The sequence below is a fragment of the Triturus cristatus genome, chromosome 2_2 (assembly GCF_964204655.1).
Source record: "Triturus cristatus chromosome 2_2, aTriCri1.1, whole genome shotgun sequence".
In the NCBI taxonomy this organism is placed as follows: Eukaryota; Metazoa; Chordata; class Amphibia; order Caudata; family Salamandridae; genus Triturus; species Triturus cristatus.
The window spans coordinates 950179475-950194930 of record NC_140582.1 but is presented as its reverse complement, the minus strand read 5'-3'; the positions used below and the strand labels follow the sequence as shown (position 1 = coordinate 950194930).

The window sequence follows — 15456 nt, the reverse complement described above, 5'->3', positions numbered from 1 at the left end:
CCTGGTGTTGTGGTAGTGCATGCGTACAGACAAGCGCTATTCAGACTGTGTCGTAGAATTGCCCTGTTTCCAAGCTATTGAAGGAGGTGAAAGGTATTAAATAATCACCAATGACCTTTGACCTCTAAATTTAATCAGAGAAACACGCTGCTACGAGAAAGATTCCGGTGCTCGGCGCAAATTCTCTGTTCTCTCTGTTGGTGAAAGTCGCAGTCTTTAACACTCATTGATCATGGCAAGGAGGCGACAAATGGCGGGAGGCGGACAGCAATAAGAAAGTGATTCCTGTTGGTGTTCCTTAGCACAAGACAGTGTCAAATGATCAAGTGGGGCAAAAGGAGAAGTTCAGGTGACCATCTACCATGCACACAGCTCCTTCACTTAAAGGGGCCAACACACGAGCAGGGAAATGAAATATATGGACAGAGTCCTCCTTTTCTAATGTCCAGTGGTTAAAAGACATCAGGTGATTGCAGAGTGGGTCTTGCACCGAAACGCACAGCATGATAGAGTCAACAGGAAGAGAGTTGGTGCCATCCAGCAAATGGCCTTTTGTGGGTCACGGATGCACCACAAACCCCAGGGTGCCTTAATACCTTAACAGACATAATTCAGAACTTACTTGGCCAATTTTCTTGTACAGTCTGAATACGTTTCAGAATTGTAGGGATGTGGTGCTTTTATTGGTTTCTTTCTAAGACGTGTCTGCTTTTAATTCAAGAACCAATTTCACTGAACTTTGTGCCTGAGGTTTACAGATTGCACACAGGTGAAGAAAATGTATTGTTGTTTGCCACGTTGCAAGCACAACTCTGGTAGAGTGGACATCACATTCCTAAACCAACGACTAAAGTTATAATTTCTATACACAGTGTCAAGAAAATGAATAAAGAAATTAGTATTTGATTTCAGAATAACATGAGCCGGCACAGGGGCATACTTAACAACATAACGCATGTAATATACATTACCATTTAAATATTATGGTTCATGGGTTTGACTGCTGGAACAGTTATGCAGACATTTTGTCATCCTAACATGTTTCTGTTGAAATGTTGGCTTGAATATTTTTAAATAGTACCTCTCGGCAATAACTGGTGATTAAGGATTAGGTATTTACAGTGTAGTTAGTCAGATGCTCATTGTGAGTTCAAAGAATGTCTTAAATTATTATTGTACTGGAGCCAAAGCTATATTCCGTTTTACTGAGCCTTTCCAGATAATTGCATGCAGGTTCCCAAGAAGCTCAACTTTATGCAAAAGAAACCATCAAATTCTGCCTTCACCAAACCAATCCATTTGTTGTCTATGGTGTCCAGACATTTCTTACATCTGTTGTTATGGGTTGTGACAACACTAAAGGTGGCAATTACTTTGGTTACCAACTGGATTGTTCATCTACCCCTATTTGGTTTAAGGCTGTTCAGGCCATATCTTCTCACTTCTTTATTTGTTCAGAAGGACAGCTCGGGTCTGGGGTGTGGAAGGAACATGGTTGGAAAGATACAACATACAGTTAGCTACACATGTGTTAGTATCAACTTGGTACTGGTTTACACCTCAGAGCTCTGAATGTCATGCTTGGCAACTCTGGCTTCACTCTGGTCTGTCATATCACTCAGAGGCTTAGGGATTTACACCAAGCGGATCACCTGTGCCGGCCAGCCGGCAACGATCTACTTGCTGTGCACCTCTCCATGTCAGCTTTCACAAAGTAGCACTCAGTTCTGGATTTTAGTTTAGTTTAGGGTGTGAGGACATGAGGGTGACGTGATGTGTGCCCCAAGAACAAAGAAGGAACCAGACTGAGAAAGTAAAAGGAAGTTCTAGGATGGTGCAGGTCTAACCTAATTACTTACGGGCACGAACAGTCACCATGAGGACCCTACTGCTCACGGGGAAACTGGATGGATCTTCCTCTTGCATACGTGTATCTTCTCAACCTCAGGCCTCACAAGGCAACAAGCCAGTTCTTTTAAAAAACAACCATATTATTACTCTAAAAGTTAACAGTTCACATTCTTAATTTGACTCCTGCTTTGCTTTTGCTTTCCTACATACTGTCAAAAACTGCACGCTCTTGATGAACCTGCATATCTTCACATGAATGTGGCAATATACACAATCTTCATATACTTTGAGAGCAAATACAATGCCTACCATATTATCAAATTTCCGTTTTAAACATGCTAAACACTAATACCAAACTAAACTTGTGTAGACTTAGGCCAAGTGGAGGCATTAAGGAAGGAAAAGTGTGAGCCAGCCAGCCTTTTGTTTTGATTTGCAAATCATATCTCCATTTGATATATGAGGCAAGCAAACCCCCCTAAGTTATAATGTTCACTTTGTTTCTGGTACTTGGTTTAAGAAGGATGTATTGTTTAGCTGCGGTGCCAGAAGCCCTAAGGTCTTACTCTGACCACCTCCCTTGGCAATTTAAGTAGTTCTGTTAAGTATATCTCAGAGCCATTATGGTGCAAAGAAAGACTTACTTAAAAAGTAATGATACAGAAATGCCAAAGAAACCCAATTGTCGAAAAAAAACCTTACTATGTATATAGTATACATAGTAAGATATTTTCGACAATTTGGTTTCTTTGGCATTTATGTATCATTACTTTTTAAGTAAGTCCAGAATTAGTTATTGGCAGATTGAGCTGGAGAATAAAATATGTTACTTTTTTTGGTAATCGTATTTAACACATGTTCTGTGTCAGGATATGCTCATATGTTTTTTGAGGATCAACCCATTCCTGGTAGACACTAACTTGATAGCTTTCCTGTTACCAACCTTTTGCCAGGACAAGTTGTCCCCATTTTAAATGATGCCAAGTGTCTCCAGTGATATTTACCAAGGAGAACCTTTCTTCTCAACAGAGAAATTAATAACCAATGCCAAAGAAAGAGCTATACATTTTCCATATTCTGAAATCAAGAATTTAGTTAATTGAAATGGCCACGAAGCGCTTACAATTATTAATGTCTTGTGTCTAAATCAAGCAGCATTTGGTGGTGCATGAACAGACACATCAACAGATTCCTGATTCCCTGTTAATTCGAAGGTGTATCTAATTATTTTTTATATTCATAGTCTTTTCACTGTTTGAGGATGATGATCACAGCGCAATAGTTCATATTTTAAAATGATGACATAAGCATATAGTACACTAATGTGCAGAACACACTTTTTTCAGAAATCAGACTGGCCATTTAATATATATTCATTCAGTGGGCAGACGTTTAGAGAGATGTGTGCTTTCCAAAAGACCTGTAACCAGTAACACCATTGGAACATAGTTTTACAACCATTCTCGACATTTCCTTTTAGAGACGTGGCATTTAGCAAAATGTGACTGTATGTGGAGTCTTGTCACTAAGTACAAGATTCCCAAACTCCTCCATGTGCAAATCATCCTCCGTGCAGAAAACGTGGAGAATTCCGAAAGCAAAATTCATTCTAAGTCACAAAGATAAGTTCAGCGTCTCTTAGCAGGTTGAGGTAGCACTTACAAAAATATAAGCTCTGCCATAAAAAAAAAAAAAAACGTCAGTTGTATATGGCAGCTCGTGGATATTTGCAGGGAGGTGGTCTGTGAAAATGAGTTTAACACCTATAGAGTTCTATAAGTGAAGGCATTCAAAACAATGGCAGTACCTTTCACACCACTATATCAGGAACACTGGAACTATGTGACAGGAAAGGACCAGACTATGTATTGTGCCGACTAAATTAGAAAAGGTATATTATTCTGCACAATGTGGCACAAATGTATGAGGCTACTACCTCATTATTTTTTCACGTTTACACATGTTAACACGAATCTGGGTAAATGTTTCACCTCATTAGTACCAATTTGAAACCCACATACAGCAATAAGCAACAGAAAGGTTACAAGTCAACCTTTGTTAAGGGCCTTCCACCGCTTTGCAACATGTTTCGTCACTTTTTTTATAACTTTTTATCTGTTTGAGCTAGAAACAACACTTTTTTGTTAAAATCTGCAAATTATAAAGCAGATGACTGATTATGTGGCACATGCAGCGAATCCATAATTAGGTGGAAAATGCAGCAGCCGCAAAAGGGCATAATTTCAGTGGCCCAGCATTAAATGCACTTTTAAACTTAAAGTTAAATGGCCCAGGTTTCAGGAAGTCAAACTAAGGCAAGTGTCTGAAAATCTCCTATTTTCACACAGGTGTGAGAGAAGTGAGTTGCTCAACTGAAAAGGTTTTAAACATGAGGAATAGATTTTTCATGTACTTTTTATGTGAAATATCAATAAATTCCTAATCTAATGTCTGCAGATTTTCGTTTAGTGTAGATATTTCGTTCTAAATAGTTTCCAGACAGACATGTTTGTGTATACCAGACTTTTATATCCGTAAATTCTGAAACTCCCCGGAAAGAACCTGAACGCCTGAGCCCTGCATGCTTCTTGTAAACAGTTGCACATGTCTACATCAGAGCAGTGTATGTCTGTGCATGTGGGGGTTATGATTTTGATTTGAATGAGGCCCTATTTATCTAAGCAACAAAATGGGTTACTATCATCAATCAATCTATCAATCAAAGCCTTTCTACAGCCCGGATATATATCTTCTGAAACCTTGAAACTATGAGGCTGTTAGATAACAGTCCTTAGACTTGCATGCTTAAAAGCTCTTTTCTGAAATACCTTTCAGGTGAAAGGTTTTATTATCTCCTGGGTAAGTTACTTGATTTGCAAAAAAATGATGAAATTGTGCCTGTACTCTCTTGAGAGGGAATTTGGGCGGATTTAGAATATTCACGTTTTGGAGAGACATTACACTTGCATGGTGAAAAGCCCACGTAGATTTTGTTATTTTCACAATAAAACGCCTGAATAAAAGAACAGTATTCATTAGAAGAACCTTCAGTTACTATACCGTTATTGCATGCAAATATAAAAGAAAAGCAGACAAATCAATGAAAAACCTTCGATATAAGTGATGCTGTGAGGGGTTTGGTTATGTAAAGGTCAGGAGGGCCACATGCGACCCCCCGGCCCTACTTTGTATCACTGCTCTAACCCATCAGAATTGAATCAGGTCTGCTTGTGTTTTGCAGTGCTGCTTTTAGTGTGAAGTGGAGACAAAGCTTCAGTCCATGGAAAATGGCAGCAGCTCTAAATTAGTTTGACGTTGGATCTGGACACAACTGTCAAAATTTTAAGAAATAAATCCCTAGAATAAAATAAAATGTACTAGTGTAGAATATTACAATTGATTGATTGCCGAAATCTGGGTGAAAGAGGCACGAAATTGCACTAGATGTTTGGAAGAAGAAGCACATCTGTGTATTGTTGTTTGACACTGGGCCAAAGTGAGCAAATAATGGAAAGACAGTCCACAAACAATTTCCTGGATCATGTGTCAAAAAGTTCAGGTTACAAATTGAATACTTTAAGGGTTGCGCTATCCTCAAACTGCCAAGATTGCTTCATAAAAGACTCTCATTGGAATCAACAAGACCTTTTGCCCCTGATGTCTAGTATTCAAAAGACGCTTCTTATTTTTAACTGTTAAACAATATTTATTGTAGTTAAGGAAGCAGTGCTGATTTCACAAATTCTGGTCATATATGAGTGACTTTTTTAGCTCCTTTTGTTTTCGGCCTATATAGGGAAATACAATTGAATGAAGACAATGAATGTTGACTTACCTAGAATGATTATTTGATTTTTTGTTGTTGAAATATTTATAAAGTTTTATTGAAAAGTAATTTAAAAGCCATTTAGTCTTTGAAAAATACATATAAAGTGACATCATGTGAATTTATGCTGTGTTTGAATATAATTTTAATAAAAATAGCAGTGTCATCTCTGACAAACTGTAGTCGAAAATAAAATTTCTATAAATGTTTACAAAGCGGAAACATCATTTAGAACTGATTAGCATCCGAAAAATGTATATGCGAGTCTGCCTGTGAATTTATGCGAAGTGTTTGAATATATCTGTAATAAAAATAGCAATGTCATTTCAGACTTAAATTCTTAGTTGAAAATAAAAATAAATTATGTATTTCAGTCGTCTTACAATAATGTTATGCAGGAAAATATACATTATTGCTTAAAAATTAAAAGTTACTTCGAAAATGAAGCAAATGACTATAACCGTTTATCACAGTCTTTCTTTCCAGAAAGAAAACCTGCCCTGAAAAAATGCATGGTCTTAATTTCTTTTATTAAAAAAGTTATTTTTATTAACATTCATCGAAATATGGCATACAATGCAGAGGAATCTGGTACATTACAATCAGTAAATGCAGTAGTGAGTAACAGTTAGTGTCAGAGCGTCATGGGTACAAATTACGTGGGGGGGGGGGGATCATCGGGGTCAATGTTAAGCGGAGGATTGCAGATATGTCCTCTATAGGCGTTCCAGGGGTCCCATATCTTGGACCACTTTTTGGGGCAGCCACGGGCTGTGAAGACTATCTCTTCTCTGTACGTGCACCAGTCTAGGTCCTCTTTCCAGGCTTCTACTTTAGGTGCCTGCGCCGCTCCCCACTTCTGTGCTATATTCCGTTTTGCCAGTATAAGCCCTAGTGTGGCCCATTGCGTGTGATGACTATTTAAATCAGTGGGCTCCCATATGATTAAAAGGCATCTTTGTGCATCCGGGTGTATGACAACTGAGAGCACCAGGCCCAGCACATCGTGGATCCTGCGCCAGTATGATTGCATGTATTCGCATTCCCATAGTATGTGTAGAAATGTCCCTTCCAACCCACACCCCCTCCTACAGTCCCCCATGTCGGATCTACCCTTGCGGACCAGAATAGGCCCTGTGATGTATACTCTGTGCTGAATTTTAAGTTGAACTAGCCTGAGTCTAGCCGAGATTGCCACTACTCTTGGTGAGGACACTGCATCCAGCCAGTCTTCGTTATCTAATTCGATGCCATATCTCACCCATTTATCACGTAGTGGCCCGAGTGGGTCTGTCATATTATTGATCAGTTTTTCATAGGTCAGTGATATAGCTTTCTCGGGTAGGTGCCCGTCCAACAGTCTATCCTCTAATGGAGAGGGTGCCGGAGGGGAGGAGCCTGCCGGGAAGTGGGATTTTAGTGCGTGACGAATTTGTGTGTATCTAAAACGTTCTGAGTTAGCCAACTCATGCTGTTGCTGCAAAGAGGTAAAGAATTTAACTTCGCCCTTCTCCCACATGTCTTTAATCAGTGAGATTCCGATAAGATCCCAAATTTCGAATCCTTTCGATTTCTATAAGCTGCCTCGTTGCTCGGAGACCCACAGGGGGGTTGGCAGAGTGAGTTTTTGTTCCCAGCCCAGATTTGTGTTAACTGCGTGCCAGATGCGGACCAAGTGGTCAGTTGGTCCAGTTAAGGGGTATCGTTTGGGTTTGGAATATAGGGCCCTGTTATAGTTCCCACCCGGTAGAGTCTGTCTATCCATGGCATATCCAGGGTCATTCAGTCGACCATAGGTGCCCTGATTAATGGCTGCAAGGTGTGCTGCCCAATAGTATTTTTTGATGTCCGGGAGGCTGATCCCTCCATCATACCAATTGAGTGTGAGTTTGGTCAAGGCAATGCGATGTTTCTCGTCCCACAACAGGTCTCTCTATAGGCTCTCGACCTCTCTAAAGTATTCTGCTGGGACCAGGTCCATGGTGTTCTGCAAAGCATACAGGAAGCAGGGCAGGGACATCATCTTGAAGAGGGGCGCTTTGCCCAACAATGATAGCGGGAGGCTTTTCCAGCTAGCTATGTCACCAGTCTTAATTTCTTAAAATGAATGAATTCCTATTGTGTAATGTGTCATTGCCTTGATATAGTACATAATTGAAAAATGCTAAAACAAGTGAATTAAGCTAATATGCATTTGGAGTGGCAAAAACACTGTTGCTTTTCAAATCATGATAGTAAATGTATGCCTTTTTGGTCTGAGAGCCCACATTCTAGGAGGCCTGTGACCTGGGCATATTTAAACAGACAAAGAAAGCCAGAGCAGCTCTGCGCTTTGCAGACTTAGCATTCCTTCTTGTCAAACTCACCATCACTACCGGCAAGTGGACGCCGGCCTACCCCCGTCATTCGATAAATGTAGCCAGTATCTCCTGTATTGGGCGAAGGCTGAGAGAACAGCGGTTCATAAAGAAGCCCATGCCATTTCATAAACAGCCAGTCGCCGGAGCATGAGATGATAACTGTATGCCCCTGGCTGCACCCCTACAGACAATGCTCTACCACCTTGAAAGCATTGGGCCCTCTCTCTTCATTGAGCATACCCAGTCCGGTATCTAGTCTTCCCAATCGGCAAACCTCCTGGCTCCCTTGCACTTGGGGCTCTTCCTTAGTTCCATATAGCATATGCTATTATTTTGACCTCAAGGTTCCTGTGGCCACGCACCAGGGTCTAGCCTTGACCCACCTCTAGTATTTAACTAATCCCTTGTCTTCTCCCCAGCCTACCAGTTCCCTCTACCCCTGTCACCAGTTTCATGTTTACATTAGGGTCCAGTTTCGGATACTATCATCATACATCACAGATCATGACCATACCTCCATTATGATGGAATTATATTTAACATGTTATCCCATATGGTTCTGATTTGTCACTTCGCATCGTCAAGAAATTAAGCTCTCAGGCGTCACGGCTACCATCGTATGGCACTAATGAGTATCAACTGATGTGTCAACCTTCCCTGGACGTCATGTCACACCTACATGATAATAACTGGCACGTATAAAACCTAATGCAAATATTTTTTTAAAAGTTCAGTAAATATATCACTAGAAACAAGTACCACAAATATCAAATACATTGCACATTAATTTGTCTGCTTTTGAATGATCAGAATAGGCTTTAAAGTTGTGCAGCACATTCCATTGTGTTCAAGGTATAACCCTTTCTTAACCCCCATTTGGTGTCTGATCATTAATCTATACAGGTGGTAACATTTGTAGTGATTAATGTTGTATTTTTACCTACATTCTGTAGATGCTTGCCTATTATTTAGCACGGCTGCATTTCTACCAATAGAGAGACGTAGAAACAAGAAAAAATTGTGTCATCTGTCACATACATTTCTCACCTCATATGGCATGCTTTATGTTTCAGATGACAGTGACTGTTTCAAGGTATCATGGCTTAGTACGTTTGTAGTTGACCAAACGCATGGATTAAACTCTGTCGTCACTGCTGGTAACAGAAAATAAATACCATGTAGAATAAATATGGAAAGGGAGCACAAGATTGATGCAAAAAATCTAAAAAACAAACAAAAAAAAAATAGTAATTCATAAAGCTAAATGTATTGATGACAAGCATAATGTAACAAGGTCATAGAATAACGTACTGCCCGAGATAAAAATTGTAAGATTATGAATATTCTAAAAAATTAAGAGTTGCCAGGGCAAACATTCTGTGGGAGCAAAATGTCGACTCTATTGAAATAATAGAGTCTTTTCAGTCCAAACATTTACTCGGCGTGCTCATGAAGGAAAGATTCATGGTGCTTATATGCATGTCTCTGCGCATTTAAATTTAAAGTAACTAAGCGGGACACATTTTTGATGAGACCATGGAAGCCGCATTGCCATGTATGGACCTTGTGGAGCCCTTGCTTTGAATTACATTTCTACCGCTATCGTAGGCTTAGAATGTAATACAGAACTCCATGTCCCTATGAGATGTACAGAGTAGAGGCTGAACGTACGTAGGGGAAGAGCTAGGTCACCAGGGACACTTTTCTGCTTCCCGTAAAAAATAAGAGATGCAACACATTTTTTTACATTATTTAAGACAGCAGCATTTGTAGGTAAAAACACAGATAGTATATGAACAAATTTGTTTTGTGAAGGTGGTGAAAAAAATATGCACTAGTGATGATAAGGATACTTTTGTTTCGAAACCCCCACTTTAGGGTCCTATGAACAAATAAAACAGAATTGTAGAAATGTACCAGACAGGTAGGTTTGCCAGCACCTAGAAGTAGAGTGCTCATCTTTGCGAATTCTATGGTTCATTTACCAATACTGATTGTTCATAATGTGCAGAGGCTCAAATATCAAATGCATATTTCTTCCTCAATTAATTCATAGGCTAGATGCCGTATAGCCAGTTACTCACTGGCAAGATCTAAGTCACTAAGTTGTTAATGGGCAAGATGCCATAACAGGTTGTTCTAGTGCACATTTCTCTTTGGTATTGTATACAATAGAAAATTAGACATGGACAAGGTAGTAATGATAAATGTTGGTACATTCTTATGTTGACAATATTCATTTGCTTTTCCACTTACACCACATTGTACTTCATTCTATGTCCAACTTTCTAATCAGTCTCTGTGCTGTCCAACATTTGATGAGCAGTAATTTTCTCTGACTCAGTAGACCTAAATAGACCTGCTCCTTTTCCAAAAACAATCACTGGCAAGACTCCATCTGGCCTACATCTAAGGGCATTCCGCCTTCCTACTCTGTAAATGACCAGTCTCTGGTTACCCATATTGATCAGTATCTGTCTTTCCCTTTTAAGATATATAAGGACACCTCATGCAAATTTCATGCTTTACGCCAGATAGGAAAAATACGCCCTTACGTTTCCAAAGACACTCATTCCAGAATGACCCCTGCCTCCATACTCTAAAAAATTGACTATTGTAAAGTTGTTATCTTGCTTTACCTGAATATTTAATTTATTGCAAATGTTCCATTTGGAAAGACCCGTGGTTTAATAAAATTGATCATGACACCCAGACCTTCAATGGCACTTCTTGTCTTGTGAACAAAATCTGGTATGAAAAGGATACATCTTGCTTCAGTGAAAGATTTAAAAAGCACAAATATGGTGAGTCTCTGTGGTCTGACGCTGCTCATTGCTTAGTTACCCCCAGTGAACTGCACCTACTGGAGGCAACTTAGTGCCCAAAGTATGGTAGACTACCATTTAAAATTAAGCAGCATCAAAGTACAGCTGTCATTTAGAAAAGATTTGAAATCATTAAAATGTGTGATTCTTCAGAGAACGTTCTATTTTGTTTAGCTGCACATTTGAGTGAATCTGTGCTCTATAAATAAAAAATTGGTAAAAAACATAAAAAATAAATAAAACTAGTTTATTACCGCTTTATGAGCATTTTCCCCATGAGCAAAACACACATAGGTATACAGACACCATTGTTGCCTTCTCTTGCATGACACACATAGATATTGAGTACCATGATGCTCTGTGGAGGACTGGGACAAACCTGTGACCAGTGTGAAACTCTACTCTCTAGCAGTGTATATACAAGCCCCTGCCCTTGGTGGAGCTCATGTTCAGTTTTCATAACAAGAGTCTGCACTTTTGAGCTCTTTGCTCTTTATCCACAGAAATTGAGCAGTCGGTTATGTTATCCCCACCAGGACTCAATGCCCTTCTGAACAGTTCAGAAGAACAAAACATTGGCATCAAGGGCTAAGAGCACTAGATGCACTTCAACACTCAAGTGACCAAAAGAAGATTATATGGTACGGATTGCCTTGAGCTGCATTTAACTTGATGCACTGAGGAAGACCAGGACAGCCCTATGACCAATGCGCAACCCCACCCACTAGCATTGAGTATTAGCCACACACAGAGCTGAAGACCTCTTTGCTGGTAAAATCCATAAGGAATGAGGGCCGCACTGTAAATCAGACTGACATGGTAATAGGTTGTATATTTAATAATGAGTGTAACAATCACAATTATTGGCAAGTATTTTCCATCATTATAAATATTTTGATCATTGATGACTTTTACCATATTGCTCCTATTTGATTCGTTGGATCAGACAAGCACGATTTTCTCCTATGAAACCACTTCAATAAATTAGCTCAATGCATTTTACACAGCAAGTACCTTCATCCAATGGGTAAGACATACAGGAAAGAAGATATCAACCCCATGAACATATTTTCAGAGTCATACAAGAAATGTACACTTAATCCTAAGGAGCAGCAGAATACTGTATCTAGCAATAGGTGTAGGTTATTAACCATTGTGGAAGTTGAAAACCTTTACGTGAATTTACTTCATAACAATGTAGAAATGTGCCTTAACGATAACGTAGAAAATGTGTCAATATAGTGGTTAGAGAAAATGTGCCTTTATTAAACGTGCACAAAGAAAAATTCTGCCTATTTCTGCAGAAAGCTCCCATTTCTGCCGTTCTTTCACTGCTAGACCTCAATATTTTTATTTATTCTTTACTTTCCCTGTATTAAAATAAATGCTTTTTTGTAAATGGTGATTTAACGTTATAATTGAACTGCACAATTAAAACATCTCCGTGAAATGTCACATTTGCTGCAAATGTATTTCTTTTTTTCCTCACACCATATGACTTCATCGTATTTTAGATAGTTTCCTCTGCCACATGCTTATAAATTTGAATTTTATGATCTAACCAGGACATGCTAGATATTAATGATTCATTTCATAGAGCAGTCCATTGTTACATAATGGGACACTGAACAGCTAACAGAGTAGGTTTGCAAAGGTTCTCATGAAAACCTTCCTAGATATATCTTTTTGTAATAAGCTGTAGCCACATTCAAATAGCATCATGTTGACATGGATGTTTACCGTGGGAACCGAGAAAGAAGATGGTGGACCATCGGAAGATTCTCTCCTATTGGCTAGAGATGATTCAACATTTAGAGTTTGCTACATGTGTTGTGCTTTTCTGGTTATTTATTGCATTACATTTGATGCATTCTATGCACCCCTACCCTCCATGCCCCTTAGCACTTTGTTGTGCTACCCTGAATTACTTGTAAGCTACTGCTAAATGTGATTTCCTTGTTTTCCTTACCCTTTGTGAGGATGCTTTTTATTTTAATGCTGAATCATAGCTACGGCTGTGATTAATTTCCTTTTAACTTGGATTGATGGTTGCTACTGCAACTGTCAGGGAACTCAGCTGAGTTTCCAGAACTGCTTTCCATGAAGAGTTTGCTTTCTTGCAACTGTAAGCTTGATGCTCCAAACCTTTGCTGTTTACCAAAAGGAACTCTTCATGGGTTTTTGCTAGGATAGGTTAGGTCCCCCAGATTAAGATAAAGACTAATATCTTTATGGACATGCTGTCTCAAGCCATTTTTTTCTTGATAGTCAGAATTATCTGACTAACTTGAATATAAGGCAAAACTACAGACTAATCTCTTAACCCCTTCGATGCTGCGCAGATTCCGCCGCTGTGCTGACGGAATCTTGCGCGGGCGTGGTCATGACGGAATGGTTCCGTCATGAGCACAGCTCAACCGTGGGTCATGACGGAACCATTCCGTCATGAGCACCGAAGGGGTTAATGAGAAAGTAAAGCTTTATAAGCCTCTCATTATTGACTGAACATTAAAATACTGTAAATTCATGATTGTTTTGGAAATGTAACACAGTGGCAAAGAATCATTGACCTGAACAATAAATTGGCGTGGATATTGGAACTTCACTTAATAAGTTTCAAGGTGGAGCTGTTTATAATTTTGTTATGAGATTACCGCACTCACGCCATGATGTATGTAAACATTTTAAAGCTTTTTCTGTCCAAGTTCAAGGACATGCAGAATCTATATTAATTGATAAAGCAAGGGTTACCAAGCATCCACAATTGTTTTTATTTTATTAAAACTAGTTAAATGGAGCAGTGAGTCCTCCAGCCCCAAAACCTTTTGTACAGTGTCTCCAGTTCCAAATACTGGGAACAAAGTGTATGCAAGTATTATATTGCAAATGGATACATGTGTACAATGGGGGGTTGGGTGCAATCCAGTGCTGTTTAAAGCACTACAACGAGCACTAAAACACATAGTATCTGACACAGGTTGCAAGAGATATTCTTGGATTACAAAACAAATGTTATTTAAGGCGTGGGATTGGGGGCAGAGCAGTGCACAACCCCAGCAACAGCATCAATGAGGATCTCATGACATTGAGGATGTCATTGTTTCTATATGTGATGCCAGCAATGAAGCGATGGGTGTTGTTGGCGGTGAAATTATTCATTATGCCACCTATGATGATATTTGTGGTGTGTATTTACCAGGAATGGGTTAAAAGTTGATTTAAAATTATGCTACTAACTTCACTGATTTGATTCTAACAAACCTATGTGATTTTCTTGCCATTTATTTCTCTTCAGTTTAAAGTTTACATTATATAGTTTAATAAATAACGGTGGTGGCTCCTCGAGGGAGTGCTGTGAGGCGGGGAGGGGGAGGGGCAGGTTGGGAGGTAGTAAACTCCGGCATATGGCCGAACGGAGGTAAATAAATAAATAAACAAATTACATTGTGCGCACTGCGACGCCAATCAGCAATGCAGCGCGCGCAATGTAATTCGTTTGATTTATTTATTTATTTACTTGCCTACGTTCTGCTGTATGCCGGAGTTTACTACGCCCACCTTGCCCCTCCCCGCCCCGCCGCACTCCCTCGAGGAGCCGTCACTGATAAATAATGCTTTCTCATTGTAATTACATCAAAAGTAGTCCCTCCGATATTGGAATACCTTGAATAGTTAGATCAAAGTGTGAGTTTCTTACAGTTTTACAAGTGTTTTATTCATGGTAAAGGCTTAGGTTGAGTCAAACACAAAGGCCTCTAGGCATGCACCTACTCATTTTATTCTTGAACTTCATCCATAAAACTATGTCCATAGAAACCACGGTGCTGGGCTTTCCTATATTTCTTGTAGTGCATTCAAGTGGGTACCCTCCATTCCCCTCTACAAGACTTTAAAGAGGGAAGAGTGGTAGAAGGATATTAAGGAGGATCACCAAAACCTCCATTTGGCACAGGATCCAAATATAAGCTGTAGAGTAAATTCAAAATCTGATTCATGGGCAGTCGTAAAGCCCCTTAAAACCAGGCAGAAACCTTTTTCTTATCCCATGAGTGTGTTGGACTGTTGTTAGTTTTATTGATCAACATTTTTTCATTGCTTGCTGTTTTCAACTCCACGCCCTCTAGCATTATAATTCTCTGCTCTAGATGCCGTCTTATATGTCATATCTCCACATGTCCTGGTGCCCTTTTGTCTCATCAGGCTCAGCGGTGGAACTATCAAGTGAGGCACCGCTCCCATGCTCTTAGTATTTGCTGTTGCCTGCTCAGTAAAGGTGTTTACTGCCTGAAAGGGCTCATACGTTTTGGTGCCTCTTTTGTAATAACAAAAGAGGCATCCTCTGTTTCCTTCTGTTGGTAGTGCATAGATGCATTCAGGTAAATCCTTCATTATGAAACCCTCCTTATACACCATCACTGACTATCTCATGCAGGAGTTTTCAATCCAGGAAACCAACAAATGTTTTCCAAAATGTTCAATACTTACTCTCGCCCACCTTTGAGCTTTTGATTTCTCCTATCAGTCATGATCAACTTATGGAGGTAGGTGTGACGGAATCCCCTTTCATTTCTTTGCCTCATTTTCTACCCATCAA

General features: G+C 39.5%; 1 protein-coding gene across 5 annotated transcripts in view; it reads left to right on the top strand.

Moving 5' to 3' along the window:
• The window catches only part of SLIT2 (slit guidance ligand 2), a 689918-nt gene that overhangs the window by 414159 nt on the left and 260303 nt on the right, over positions 1–15456 (top strand). The window lies entirely within an intron of this gene.